Source organism: Gossypium hirsutum, chromosome A03, assembly GCF_007990345.1.
Source record: "Gossypium hirsutum isolate 1008001.06 chromosome A03, Gossypium_hirsutum_v2.1, whole genome shotgun sequence".
In the NCBI taxonomy this organism is placed as follows: domain Eukaryota; kingdom Viridiplantae; phylum Streptophyta; class Magnoliopsida; order Malvales; family Malvaceae; genus Gossypium; species Gossypium hirsutum.
In genome coordinates, this window is record NC_053426.1 from 38,708,103 (window position 1) to 38,724,690 (window position 16,588).

Sequence of the window (16,588 nt, forward strand, 5' to 3'; positions counted from 1 at the left end):
CAAAAATAATATAATGCTCATAAGAGCTAATTGGATACATATTAGTTGCATCAGGTTACCCTTCCAGGTTAAACCAATGACAGCACAGGTAAACTAGCTTGGCCAGAGCTAGGTAAACGTATTAAAAAACAACAAGTAGCTAGTTCTGGATAAATCCGAGTATCATGTTAACTCAATTCTGCAACACATGCAGGAGCTCGGTCCAGAACAAATATTTAGACATAATTCTCATGTATGAAACGTTTACTCAATCCACTGAAATCTTTTCATAAAATTTATTACTACACCTTATAGATCAAATTATTCACTATAATGACAACTCAATATGTATATAGGTACAATTAATAACATTAATATCAAATTATAGCCTAAACAATAGTAGAAGCTTAATTGTTGAGTGATTCAACTAATAGGGATTAATCGGTGATTTTCTCTTTTCCTCGTACGTCCTCAACACGTTGAGATTCTTGATCTAGAGTATAACTTATTTTAATTAAATCCATTCAAATCTTACAAATACTCAATTTATACAATTAAATCATTTTAATCGCATTTATAATTTTACTCCTAAACTATCCTTTTTATACACTTTACTCCTTAAACTATCAAATTGAACACAAATAAGCTTAATTCATGCTAACTGAATTTCCTATATTCCATGAACAACCTATACATTCATCTAATTCACAAAATTTTATGATATTTAAAAACTTTAACAAATAAATCCTTTAAGCATGAAACCTACTAAATATCACTTCATAAAATAGTATTATTTAACAACCAAACCTAATAATCTATCAACTAAATTCAAAAACACTTCAAACTCATTAATGGAAAGTCCTTAAACTTTTAATAGTTTCATATAATAGTCCCTGGTCTAGCTAAATCGACTTCCCGAGATTCCAAAAACCTAGAAAATACAAGAAATGAGTTAAAAATCAATTACCAATTGAAGCTTAAAGGTTAAAATGTGATAACCTTGATTTTCTCTCCAATATTTGGCCATAGAAAACAAAAAGGGAGAAGATGATAGGATTTTTTCATCTTTTGTATTGTTATTTTAACTTATATAGTTTGGTTTTCTTGTAAATATTAAGACATTTATAATTAAACCACCATTAACCTATCTTTAACTTAATTAAATCCTATTAATATTAATGATGACATAAAAATCCACTAACACGAATATATCTTCGTTCAATTATTAAACTGACCCTTGTTTAATTTAATACTTCATGTAATTAAAACTTTTACTTCATTTGCAAATTAGTCCTAAAGCATTAATAAGTCAAAAAAAATCATAATAGTAACTAAATAACAAAATACTAATTCACTCATTTAGGATTATGGTCTCAAAACCACTATTTTTGACACCACTAAAAAATGGGATGTTACAACTTTCCCCTCTAAAGAATTTTCGTCCTCGAAAATCTTACTAGAAAATAAATTCAGATATTAAGATTTAATAGATTCTTCAGTTTCCCAAATAGGTTTTTCAACCACATGTTGATGCCACAATACTTTAACCAATGGGACATGTTTATTCCGCAATTCTTTCAGTTACTGAGCTAAAATTTTAACTAGATCCTTACTATAAGTTAAATCAGGTTTTAGATCAATTTCATCCGTAGTTAGCACATGTGACAGATCTGACCGATAACAACAGAGCATTGAAACATGGAAAACGATATGAATTTTTTGGAGCTTTGGCGGCAAAGCCAAATTGTATGCTATAAGTCCGATTCTCTCTAGTCATACGACCTAATAAACCTTGGACTAAGCTTTCCCTTTTTGTCGAAACGTAACAGTTTCCTCTAAGATGAAACTTTTAAGAATACTTTATCCCTGACTTGAAATTCAATTTCTTTTTGTTTCAAATCAGCATATGATTTTTTTCAATCAGAAGCAGCCTTTAGACAATCACGGATAACTCTGACTTTTTATTCAGTTTCTCTAATCAAATCAGTACCGGCTATTTTTCTTTCACTCAATTCAGACCAATACAATAAAGTTCTACATTTTCTTCAATATAAAGCTTCATACGAAGCCATTTTAGTACTTGATTGATATATATTATTGCAAGAATACTCAGGTAATGGTATAAATTTCTCCCAACTGCCTTCAAACTCAATGACACAACATCTCAACATATCTTCAATAACTTGATTTACTCACTCAGACTGACTATTTGTCTGAGAATGAAATGCCATGCTAAAACTCAATTTGGTACCCAGAGCCTCGTGTAATTTACCTAGAACCTAGACGTGAACCTTGGGTACCCATCAGAGATAATTGACAACAGTACGCCATGTAATTTGACAATTTCTGTTATATACAACTCAACTAATTTCTCTAGTGAATAATCTATTCTGACCAAAATTAAATGTGTTGATTTCGTCAACCTATCAACAATAACCTAAACAACAGGTTTCTTTTTCTGAGTTAAGGGTAACCCAGAAACAAAGTCCATTGTGATGCGTTCCCATTTCCATTTTGGAATCATAATAGGTTGCAATAAACCCGGCGGAACCTAATGTTTAGCTTTCACCTGTTGGCACACTAAACATTTAGTCATAAAATATGATATTTCACATTTCATACCTAATCACCAGTACATTTATTTCAAATCATTATACATTTTTTACTATCTGGATGAATGGAAAAAGTACTATTGTGAGCTTTACTCAAAATGTCTCTTTCAACACTAAATCATCCGTAATACATAATTGACCTTTAAAATACAAGTTGTTGTCATCACCAATATTGAATTCTATGGTCTGACTATTTTCAACCAATTCACGCTTCAATAACAACCCAAGGTCATTTTTCTGCAACTCCGAACTTCGTTGAATAAACGTCAGTTTAATACATGATTCAACCAGAATAGAGCCATCACATACCAAATTCAATCGAGTATTCAATGCTCTTAAAGAAACTAAAGATTTTTTACTCAAAGCATCCGCAACTATATTGGCTTTACCAAGATGATAATTTGTAACCAGATCATAGTCTTTCAATAATTCAAGCAACCTTCACTGACGAAGATTCCTTTCTTTTTGTGTCATCAGATATTTCAAACTCTTGTGATCAAATAAATATGACATTTTTCACCATAAAGGTAATGTCGCCAAATCTTTAAAGCAAGCACAACCACAACTAACTCTAAGTCATGTGTCTGATAATTTCTTTCATGAGTTTTTAGTTGATGTGAGGCATAAGCTATCACTTTACCTTCTTGCATAAGTACACAACCTAGTCCATTCAATGAGGCATCGTTGTAAACTACAAATTCTCTTCCAAACTCAAGTTGAGTTAACACTAGAGCTTTATTTAACATCTGTTTTAGGTGTTCCAAACTTTCTTGGCATTTCTCAGGCCAAAAAAAACTGAACATCCTTTTGTAATAGTTTCATCATCGGTGAAGCAATAATTGAAAAACTTTTCACATTGCACCAGTAATAACCTGCTAAACCCAGAAAACTACGTACCTCTTAATATTTCTCAAAGGTTTCCAACTTACGATTGCTAATTTTTTTGTATCAATACGAATACCATCCGCAGAAATCACATGTGTAACAACCCGTTTTTAGTCAAATTAGAATAATGGTTTTGAGACTACAAATTTGAGGTTGAAATAATTATTTTAGTATTATTTTAATGTCTATAGCATGATAGAATGATTGTGTGAAAATTTCGTTAAGAAACTTTTATCATTTGAGTGCTTAATTTGATAAAAAAGGACTGAATCGCGTAAAGCGTAAAACTTGTGTTCTATTAGTTAAAGGTGTTTAATAACTATATAACTTTAAAGTGGAGGTCCTTATGTTGTAATTAGACCATGGTTAATATGAGTGGACAAAGATGGGCATGTATTAAGTGATTTTAATGAATTATATAACAAAGGTTATTTAGGTAAATTATCAATTAAACATAGTAAAAATAAATAAAATAATTATATCATCTTTCTATTCTTCATCTTCAACTGAAAATACGGTGTAAAGAAGCCATTTTTAAGCTTCCATATTTGACCAAGGCATTTTTGTCCAATTAGGTATGGTTTTTATCCTGTTTTTAATGATTTCTATATTTTTGAGATCATTGCAGCTTAATCTAGCTCACCCAGGGACTAATTTGCAAAATTGTTAAAGGTTTAGGGTTTTTCCATTAATGAATATTGGTGTATTTTGATGTTTGATGATAGAAAATGTATGCTTGTTGCTAGATAAACAATATTTGTAAAGTGATTTTTGGTAAAATATCCAATTAGGGATTAAATTATGAAATGTATAAATTTTGTGGTGTAAATGAGAAATAAATGAAAAATATGGGCTGCTATGACAATAAGAGAAATTCGTCTAGCATGGGTAGGGACTTAATTGCATGAATTTGTTTTTTTATGAGATAAGGACTAAATTGTAAAAATGTTGAAATAGTAGGGGCAAAAGTGTAAAGTTGCAATGATATGTATTTTGGGCTAAATTGAATAGAATGATAATTAAATAAGTTAATTTTGATTACATATAGATAAAGAAAAGTGAAGTTCGGATTTAGATTAGGGGAAAAATAAAGTATCATACTAGTTGATCCGTTTTGTTGTTTTTACGATCTAGGTAAGTTCGTATGTTAATAAGTATTAATTTAATTATGTTTTAAATGCTTTGTTATTTAATTAATTGTGAATATGACCTTGCGGATATGTTCGACGACAATTCAAAAAATGTGGAATCCCTCTTGAACCTTGGGAATAGATTAGGATACAAATGACATGTCATTGGGGTTATGTGATTTGGGTGCTGGTCCGTACATCCTACTGGTGGCTGAGTTATCTAACATGTGTTGAAGATTCTCGTCAGCTTCTGTGAGCAGTTGTAACAGCCCGGTTTAGACCCTAGTCAGAATAGTGGTTTCGGGACCACAAATCTAAGTCAGAAAAATATTTTAATATTCTTTTCCGTGCTTATTATATGTGAATTAGTATGTGTGAAAATTTCGTATGAAAATTTAATCATTTGTATGCTCAATTTGATAAAAGGACTTAATCAAGTAAATTGTAAAAGTTGCTTGCTATATGTTAAGTGTGCCTATTTGTTATGACTTTGTAAATGAGAGGTCCTTATGTTGTTAATATGCCATTTACATGGTAAGTGGACAATAATAGCCTTAATATTAAGATTTATATGTTAATTAATTAAGGTTAAAATGGTAAATAGTTTATTAATGTTTATTTAATAAAACAAAAGCATGAAAATTGGCCATTATCATCCATGTTTGCCGAAATTATCAAAGGAAAAGAAAAGAAAACTTAAAATAGGGTTCAGGTATTAATTTTGGTGATTAAGGTATGGTTTTTGATTCGTTTTCGATAATTTTTATGTTTTTATGATCGTTGCTTAGTAATTTATCAAGTCGCTGTCTCAATTTCTAAAATTGTTAATGATTTTGAGTAGAGCCATTGATGAAACTATGAGTTTTATGAAGTTCAATGATAGTATATGGAAGCTTCATGTTGGGTTAACATGTTTTGTCTTTGAATTTTTGATGAATTTGAGTAATTTGGGCTAAATTGTGAAAATTAGAAATTGAGGGACTAAATGTGAAATAAATGAAATATGTGGGCTTATATGAACACTAGGAAAATTCAACTAAGCATGGGTATATGGAAATTTTGTATATTTTGTGATTTTTGTGATTGGGGGCTAAAGTGTTAAAATGTGAAAATGTGAGGGCTAGTTTGTAAAATGCCCTAAATGTGTGTTTATGGATTGATTTGAATGATTTTGTGAATAAGAGTTAAACTTGAATATGTTTAGATCAAGAACCAAAGAAAACGAAATTAGATCAGGTAAGTCGAAAGTCGTCGAGTAGTCGATTCTGTCTGTTCATTTCTGTATGAGGTAAGTCGATATACAAATAAATGTGTTTGAATCAATTTATTTATGCTTATATGCTATTGAAATGAAATGAATGGCTTGGAAGATGAATATGTGGAATTTTGAAAGCATCGACAGTGTTACGGCGTCCGAAAAGCCCCGTACGAACCATAAGAATAGTTAGGATACAAATGTCATGACATAGGATCCGATATGTTTTTTCGTGTAAGACCACATCTGGGATGTTGGCATCGACTTATGATTTACATGTAAGACCATGTCTGGGAAATCGACATCGTATATGATTTCGTGTAAGACCCTGTTTGGGGCAATGGCATCGATATTTGTTTACATGTAAGACCACGTCTGGGACGTTGGCTTTGTATGAGCTTTTTGAGTTATCCAAGTATCCTTATTGATTTCGAAGGTTCAATAGGAAATTCGAGAAAAGAATGAATATATGAAATGTGTATCCAAATCAGGTAAGTTTGAAATGTATATTATGTTTGAGAATAAAAGGTAAGTACATGTGCAAGTGATGATATGTGATAAAAGTATGAGAAAATATGCTATAAGTGCAAATGAATTGGGATTATGTGAAATGCATATGAACTATGTGGTGTGTGATAGTATTTGGCTATGGTGTATATGTAATTTGATGTTATTTATATGCTTAAAATGACAAGTTTATTTGTATATGGCTTACTAAGCTTTTGAAAGCTTACTTTGTGTACGTTTTCAACTATTTTGTAGATATCAAAGCTACTGAAAGCTCGGGGATCATCAAGGATCGTTACTACATTATCAAACTATATGTTGGTACCTTTTGAAATTGTATATATTGAAGTATGGCATGTATAGGCTAGAAGTTTGTGAATATATTTTGTATAATGTATATCATGCCATGTGATATGGCTAGATTATGGTTGAATTTATGGCTTGATTTTGGTATATGAGATGTGATGCAAAAGTGGTATATTTGATGTATATATATGACCTAGTGAGAAACGATCAATTTGGTAAGTTAGTAATGTGATTTGGTTATGGAAATGGTATGATTTTGATATGAGAATGAATGTGAAACTTAGTGATAAGGACATGTATAATTGAATGTGTTTGGTAGGTAAATATGGTATGTTTTAGTTTGGATAATGAGCATGAATTTGGTTGACAATATATGATGTGTGTTTTGGCTGTGAATTGGTTGAAAATTTGAATCAAAATTGTTTAGTTTTGATACATGTAGGGAGGACCCTTAATGGGTGGCAATTTGGCCTTATAAATGGCCTATTTTTGCCCACACGGGCAGGGACACGGGCGTGTGTCTCAGCCGTGTTGCTCAAAGGCCATTTCGAAATGAGCCTAGACAAACGACACGGTCACACACACGGGCGTGTGCCAGGCTGTGTGGCCAAGTTAGTTTTGAACACGAGCTAGACACACGGGCGTGTGACTGGCTGTGTGACCCAAGTCATTAGCCTCCCTAATTTTCACACGGCCTGGCACACAGGTGTGTCTTGTGGCTGTGTGGACAAGTCAGTATGTATGCCCTCTTTTGCCACGGCCTAGACACATGAGTGTGTCTAATGCCGTGTGAGGCACACGACTTGCTTACACGGGCGTGTGACCTTTGTAACTTTGAGAAATGTTTAAGTTTTGAAAAATTTTGTATAAGCTCGGTTTAGTCCAGAACCATTTCTAAAGCATGTTTAAAGTCTCGTTGACCTATATAAGGGACTCTATAATGATGTGTGACTTTGATTCTATATTGATTATGAAATGAATGCGAATTGTTTTGATATGTCCGGTAATGCCTATTAACCCTAGTCCGGCAACGGATACGGGTTAGGGGTGTTACAGCAACACCATGTAGCTACATCATGACCGTCAACTTGTTTGAGCAGACCCGTTGATAGCTTGAGAGTGAGTATTATGTGTGATATGAGATTAAGATAGCTTCGGCTATGTATTGGCACTTAGGGTGCAAGATTCCTGAGTATCCGACAGTATTCCAAATGGTTCAATGGGTATATCAAGGATATGGATGCGTACGAAATCAATATGAACTTGTACAGGTATGCATGTGAATTATACAATCATCAAATTGAAGAAGTTGATGGAAATTGTGTTTAATATTTGAATTGGTTATATGTGTTAAGTAATGCTTCAAATTTGAATTGCATTATATGATGTTTATGTTATTGAATTGTTGGTTGGTAAGTTTTACTTATTTAACATACGAGCTTACTAGCTTTATGGCTTACTTGTTTACTTTTTCGTGTTTTATAGTGAATATCGAAGCTAGCTTGGATTGGGAGTCATTGGAGATTGTATCATACTATCAAGCTATCACTTTGGTACTTTTGAACTTATGTATTTGGTTATATGGCATGTATAGGAATTATGGTCATTTTGGTATATAGTTTGGCAATGGATTTAGCCACTTGAGTTGGCTTGTAAATGTTAAGTGTTTGGTTTTGTGTATATCCATGTGATTTGGCTTATTTTGGCATGTTTGGTGATGTATGTATATATGTGAGAAAGGCCTTTGATATGTTGTGTAATATTGCCATTTATATGCTTGTTGTGAGTTGGCATTATGGATGTCAAATGGTTGAAATTTGAAGTTGATATACTTGTGGCTTTAGGTAAGATAGTGCATTGAATGTGACCATTTAGGTGATTTGAGAATGTAAATTTGGTATGAAATTGAATAGCATATTGTGGTACTTGAGTGCCTTGTAGTTGTTGGTATTGATAAAGCATGAATTTAACTTGATTTGGATGAGTTTAAATGCCATTTGAAGTTGTGGTTATATGCAAATTTGGTTGATGTAGGTTGAATGAAAATTGGGTGAGAAAAATGGCTTGGTAAATAGCCTATTTTTGTCCACACGAACAGAGACATGGGTGTGTGTCTTAGCCGTGTGTGACACACGATTAGGTGACACGACCGTGTGTCCCCTGGTGTTTAATTAAAAATCAAGTTAGTATGCTCTACACGGCCCAGCACACGGGCGTGTGGCTTGGCCGTGTGGCATACGTTAGTATACCCTACAGGTTTGGCACGGCCTAGTACACGGCCTGGCACACTGGCATGTGAGGCCATTTCAAAGGGAACACGGCTGGTCACACGGGCGTGTGCCATGCGATCCAAGTCAGAGAGTTACATAGGGTCGGACATGGGCTAGGACATGGCCATGTTATCCCATTTTGTCCACACGACTTGTGACACAGGTGTGTCTGTGGCTGTGTAAGACACACGGCTGGGCCACACATGTGTCTTTCCTCTATATTTTGTAAAATTTTTAAAGTGTTCCAAAAATTTCCTGAAATATCAGTTTAGTTCCGAACCACTTCTAAAGCATGCTTTGGGCCTCATAGGCTCGTATTAGGGACTTGAGGTGTAATTGTGAATGGTTTATACTGAAAATAGAAAAATGCATGTGAAATGTATGTTCGATTGTGTTATAAGTTTGGTAATGCTTCGTAACCCTATTTCGGTGACAGATACGGGTTACAACATACCCCAGAAATCCAACCCCAGATAACCGTAATTCACACTTGTTGAATTTAGCATAAAGCTACTTTTCAAGTAAAGCATGTAAAACAACTCTCAAATACTGATCATGCTCAATTTCACTTTCGAATAGATCAAGATGTCATCAATATACACTACCACAAGCCGATCTAGATGTGGCTAAAACACTCTATTCATCAAATCCATAAATGCTGTAGGGGCATTCGTCAAACTGAATGTCATGACCAGAAACTAATAATGGCCATATCAAGTTCTGAATGTTGTTTTTGGAACATCTAGCTCTTTGGCTTACAACTAATAGTAACCTAATCATAAATCAATCTTTGAAACTATAGTTTTCCTTACAACTGATCAAACAGATCACCAATTCGGGGTAACAAAATTTTTTTCTTTATTGCCACTTTGTTCAATTACCGATAGTCAATACACAATTACCATATTTCCTTTTAACGAATAAAACAGAATCTCCCCAAGGTGATACACTCAGCCTAATGAACTCGCGATCTAACAATTTTTTGTAGCTGAGACTTCAAGTCTTTTAATTCTATCTGTACCATTCTATACAGTGCTATAGATATCAGAACAGTTCCTAGTATAACATCAATTACAAACTCAACTTCTCTTTCTGGTGATAGTCCCGGTAATTCCTTTGGAAAAATATCCACAATTTCACATACAATTGGGACCATATCTAATTTTGATTCAAATACACGAGTATCTAAAATAAAAGCTAAAAAAGCATCAATACCTTTTCGGATAAACTTATGAGCAGTTGTAAGTTCGTACATCAATAATAATGCAATGTTAAACTTGAGTGTTAATGCTTGATATTACATGAATTGTAAGTTCATGTGTAAATAATGCAATGATATATCATGTTTTTAATATTTCGTCAACGTACGAGTTTATATGATTACTTACTATGTCAAGTGAATGAACAACATTGTAATCCATGAGCTCGAGATTGTGAATGAATTCACGAACATGAGAAATTAAGAAAACCCCGTTTGAACCTTAAGAATAGTTTAGGATACAATGTGACATGTCACTAGGAACTATGTGGATATGAGCTCATGAATATGTGTGTATCTATGATATGTGAATCCAGATGCTAGTCTTGTACGTTCTACCAGTGGCTAGGTAGCCCAGCATGTGTTGTGAGTACCTATCAGCTTGTGTGAGCAGCCCGAGTAGTTACGTCTTGACTGTCAGCTTGTGTGAGTAGGCCCGTGATTAGCTCGTGAGCGAGCAATATATGAATGTGATTGAGATAGCATATGGCTACATTTGATGAACTATGTGCAAGTCTTCTGTGTATCCAATAATATTCTGAGTGTTCAACGGGTAAACTTGTGAGTTAATTGACAAGTAAATCAATGAAGTGAGAATATGACAGTGTGATTTGAATTGGTATAGGTATGTATGGTAAGCCCATATGAATGAGCTCGATATGTGATGAATGTTTGGTAAGATTGAAAATGTGTAAGTTATGTTTACAAATTTGAGTTATATCTATGAATTCATGATAACACTTAAGTAAATCTATGTTACGTCATAAATGTTTATATATAACTATGGTCATGTGGTTGTTTATTTGCATGTGAACTTACTAAGCTTTATGCTTACTCCCTTCTCTTTCTTGCTTTCTTATAGTATCGCCAAGCCAACTCGGGGATCGAAAGATGTCGGAGGCTCGATCACACTATCAACTAGACATTTGGGGTATAGTTAGTCTTAATATTTTGAGTATGGCATGTATAAGGAGCTTGGTATTTTTGTCATATGTCATATTGGTCTAGTCAAATGTGTTGGCTTATGAAAATATTTTATTTATTTTGTATATGGCAATGTGATATGGTCCATATTGATCATTTGGGTTTGTTAGTCCTAATTAATTATACATGCATGCAATGGTTTTTGTTTGATGGGTTTGTTTGTGGATGAGACGTGAGATGAATGGTACATGCGCTAAGTGAATGAATCATGGTTAATAAGTATGCTCAATCTATGGTGTAATTAGGTAAATTAATAGTAAGGTTAGCATAATGGGTGAATATGAAATTGGTGTGGAATGCCATATGAAAACATGATGTTTTGGATAAGTGACATGTTGTCATTACAAAGGGATGGATTAATCATGTTTATGAGTTTTCAGGTGACTAAATATACCAGGTTGCGTGCCATCTTAGATGAATATGTAATTGAGTATTTAAGGATGACAAATGGCTTGAAAAATAGCCTAAAAATTTGTCCACATGGGTAGACACACGGGCATGTGTCTAGGTCGTGTGTGACACACGATCTGCCCCATGGGCATGCAGTTAGACTGTGTGTCCCCTGCACCCTAATTAATGCAAATAGAGTTCCCAGTAGTAAACACACGAGTAGAGACACGACCGTATGTCTCAGCCATATAGAGAACATAGCCTTAGGACACGGGCATGTGCCCAGGCCATGTGAAGTATGCACTTAATTTCAAGAATTTAATTCGTCACACGGCCTAATCATACGGGCGTGTGACTTGGCCATGTGACCCTAATTGTTTGATGACGTCATAGTCAGAGAGTTACACGGGCTGAGGACATGGGAGTGTCCCAAGTCACACGGGAGTGTGTAACCACACGGCCTGCCCACACGGGCATGTGACTCCCTAAAGTATGAAATTCTTCTAAGTTATCCTAAAATTTTCTAAAGTCCTCGATTTAGTCCCAAACCACCTTCGATGTATGTTTTAGGCCTCCTAGCCCTTATAAGGGACGATTTACACGAAATTGAAAAGTTTTAAAATTGAATGAAATTTTATTATCGGTTAAGCGTAAATGCTTATATTTTAGTCCAGTAATGCCTCAAACGCTGCCCCGGTGTCGGATACGGGTAAGGGGTGTTACACTTATTTTCCAACAACCAAATTAACAAACTGAAATCAAAAACTTCATTTTGCACTTGGGCCCCTAGTGCTTGGGCCAATTTCAATGTCGTCGAGGTCTATCGAAACATGATGCGGCTGGGATGCATCATTCCCTCTCTCTTGAAAATGATTTGTCCCTAAATCAGGCCATTTGCTCACGAAAATCTTTTCTAGATCACGACCCCTTTATTCATAAACCTAACAAAGTCACGTCCAAAAATGTGAGAATCACAAATGGTTCGAGAAGAAAGAAGGCTATTTGGATAATCTCCCTCTTTGGAAGGATGCCATTTCAAATTGTCAACTACATGAAAATGAAATAAATTAGTGACATTTTGAATTCAATGGCATCTTATTCAAAATTTTCAGAATCTTATTCAAAATTGAGATGCATAAACCAATGCCGGGATCAAAAATAGAAATTGGTCTTACCTTACCATAATGGTTCAAGAAGTTCATCGATGGCAACAAACCATCACAAGGTATTTGAAAGATATAATCTTGGAAAACAAAATTCCATGGCTCAAGTCCCTTGAACAATAATATAGAACTATAATCACCGGAATAAAAAACAAGGTTCTCTCCTACAATTTCAATTTGTGTTGAACATTTCATTGCCGGCAACATGGTAGGAACACGAAGCAATGGAAAGTCATAACCATGCAAAACATGCTCAAATCCTTTAAACCATAATATAGAACAACCTCCTGAATCAAAGATTTGATTTTGACTCTGCAAGACATCAAAATTCACATGTTTTGTTTTCAAAAATAATGATAAAACTTAGAGCAAATGGAAGGGTCCAACACATTTATTCAAAATAAAATTATGATTCTCACCTTCACTTTTCAACAGCTTAGGGAAACATGCTCTGGGTTGAAACACATGGTTTTGATCACTCTTTAAAATGCAGCAAAAGTTTCTTTTTCACGAATAAATTACACATGCTAAACAAAGAGGATTTTAGCATACACACATTCAAACAATCAAACCTCTTAAAATTCATCCGAACAAGCACGCACATACTTGAGGATTTCACAAAATGATGTAAAGAATTCACATAACCATCACAATCAAACAAATTGGGATTTTTACACGAAAATTCTTTATTCAAATTTTTCTATACTTCGATTTAATCTATTCTCATGAACAGACTTACCAACACAATAAACAACATGAGAAAAACTCTTCAGGCCAATAATTGAAATGAAATCATCATCAACAATCAGAGAATGACAATTATCCAAATCAAAATGAGATCTTTTGAAAACTAAGTCACCAGTAATTTTAGTAACAACATTCGAATTAGCTTGCCGTGACTTGATTGCTAGAAATTCCTTACCTTGCTTACCTTTAAGCATTTGTGGAATAAGTTTACCTTCAACCTTACCTTTCCCGATCAAATGAAATCATCTCTCATTAGAAAAGTATTGAAGTTGAAACTTGTCAATCGAATCTTTAGAAACCTGAAAAGTAGGAACAATATGAGGACAATTCGCATGTTGGTTAGTAAAAACATTCATTGCCTTTTCTTGCTCACTTTCATCTTTTTCACTTGTTTCTTTTTCAACAACAACACTCATTTTTTTCACACTCTCTTTTCTTTCTTCAATCTCTCTCTCTTTTTCAATTTCCTTTTTTGGTTCACATGCTTTTTCGATTTCTTTTTCTTTCATTTCTCTTTTTCTTCTCTCAACTTCATTCCATATTCGCTTATTTTCCCTTATTAACATTGCTTGTCTCTCTTTTCTTTTAATTCCTTTTTCTCGCTTCCTTTCATTATAAGAAAAAGATAACAAGGCAGATTCAAAATAAAAATCCTTTCGTTGGGAAAAGGATAAGGGATCTACATACAAAACATGATCATCTCTTCGAGCTTGAATCTTCAGGGATGAATACCTTGGTGCATACGAAGAACTACTTGGACCTTCTCATTTGTCACCGTAATAGGCTTCAAACTCGAAGCTTGAGTTATTTCGACTCGAAGTCCTCATTGAATAGGAATCTTGATATGGATCTCTTCTCATGTAGTCATTAGATGTTAGACTCCTTGATGATCTTGTTTCTGTCCTTTGACTTGGAAAAATTCGCTCTTGATGGTAGTAAGACGGGATGAAACGTTTGCACATCACAGCTTTCATTTTAGACCAAGTTGATATCGGGCGCTCTCCGTTTCGTCTCTAACTCATGGTGAACTGATCCCACCAAATCATGGCATAAACGGTGAACTCATTTGATGCAAGTTTCACCTTTTTGCTCTCCAAGTAGTTGTGGCACTCGAAGACCAATTCGATTTTCCTTTCCTATTCAAGGTATGCCTCCAGGCCGGATCTACCTCAAAATGGTGGAATGGCTAACTTGATATTCTTTAAATTGTCATCAACATGTTCACGCTCTCTAAAGCCTCAGTTTCTATGAATGTGTCATCTTTCGCTTTGATTAGATGCTTGATAAGATGGATTGGACAAACCACAATTAGCAGCAACATTCTTTTCGAAACTTAGAGACATATATTGTTTGAACCTCACCACAAAAACCTCACGTTTCACTCAAAAAGAAAAAGTAAATGGCACTCCCACTCGTGTTTGCACTCTTTAATGGCTTTTACTCACTCGAATGATCTCACTCACTCTTGCCTTTTTCCTCTCAATTCACCTCTCCATGTTCTCAATGAACTATTTAGACTTAACAAAAGTCATGTGGAGTCAGTTTGCAAAAGTGATGATCGATTTTGGGTAGGTGATGTTAGAATGAAGAGGGTAGGCTAGAAATAAAAATAAAATGGTTCTAGTATTGCCGAATGGTAGGAAGGTGAATGAAACAATTTGGGTAGCAAGTAAAACTTCTGAGCTAGCTTCTTCTTCTTTTTCAAACAAATTTTGTACTCTCAAACTTGATTTTTACACTTTGAAATACTATTGATACTAAAAAAATTTACAAATTTTTTTGATAAAATCACAATCCCGAGATATTAAAAATGTTTATATTAATTCAATTTCACTAGCTTTGATACCAAATGATACGAACTCAGTTCGGAGCTAATTCGAGTCTGATACGATCGCGACCTGGAGTGCATCAAGTTCGAGCAAGGACTCAATGGTGCTGCCTCAAGGACCAATTACGCGAGCTCGAGCTAAGCAATTCAAGGAGGCCATTTCGGCCTTAGTTAATCAAGTGTGGGGTGAGGCTTTAGTTGGAGAAATAGATCGAGTTGGGACCAGCTTAATAAAGTGTCCTTGCAACATTTTGCAAACTAATTTCAGCTCAATTTCCGCTCCTTGAACCCGTTCCAACTAAATTGAACTTTTATTTATTTCTTTTAGCTTTGCATTTAGTTTGCATTTTAATACTTGCATTTAAGCCTCTTAGTTTAATAAATGAGTTGCTGGTCATTAATACAACTCATCTTAGTTTAATTAAATGAGTTTATTTGATGAATTTAATTTAATGAGTTGCTTCTTTAATTAATCTAGTTACTAGGTTAATTTATTGGTGCATGAGTTAAAGTTCATTAAATACTTCTTTTAATTAACTAGTTGTTGGAGTAAATGATGCATAAGTGTGTGTTCATTTATTTACGTAGTTGTTAATTTGTTTAAAGCTTAATAATTGAATAAATGTGACGGTTACATATGTTTTAATTGCAGGTGACTTTTCAATTCACAAAGGCTGTTACACATTCAATAAAGGAGACTTTTCAAGTTATTTTGGTTAGAAAAGCGGGGGCTGTTATAAAGGAAGCATTAAGCATCATTAAAAGAGAGTTTAAAGGAGCATTTCATGTCCTTTAAAATCTGGTAGCAGCTTGTTCAAATACCCCAATGTTTTTTTTGCTACTTAATGGACAATTTATGCATTGCAAATTTCATTAAAGTGGCTGGAGTCTATTCAACTAGCCAAAGGGAAAATCAAGAGTCATTTTTCAAGCCTTTAAGGACATTAATTCAGCTAGTTGAAGAGAGGAGTTATTGACTCTAGAATTTCAAAAGTCTTTAATTTATAATTAGCCCTTTAATAGCACTTTACTATGTGACCATTCGGCTAGCTGATTTTAGCCTTATAAATTCTTGTAACCAAGCCTTTTGGAAGACTACTTTTTGGAATATTTTTGTGAATGATATTCTGCCAAATTTGTGAGGCAAACTTTTCTTTGTTTTCGTTCAAAGATTTGTTGGCTACCTAGTGTTCTAGTTGTGTCATCCATTTTCTTTGTTGAAAACTGAACTTATCACTACTCGTAGTGTGGCGTTCAAACATACCAAGGTTCCT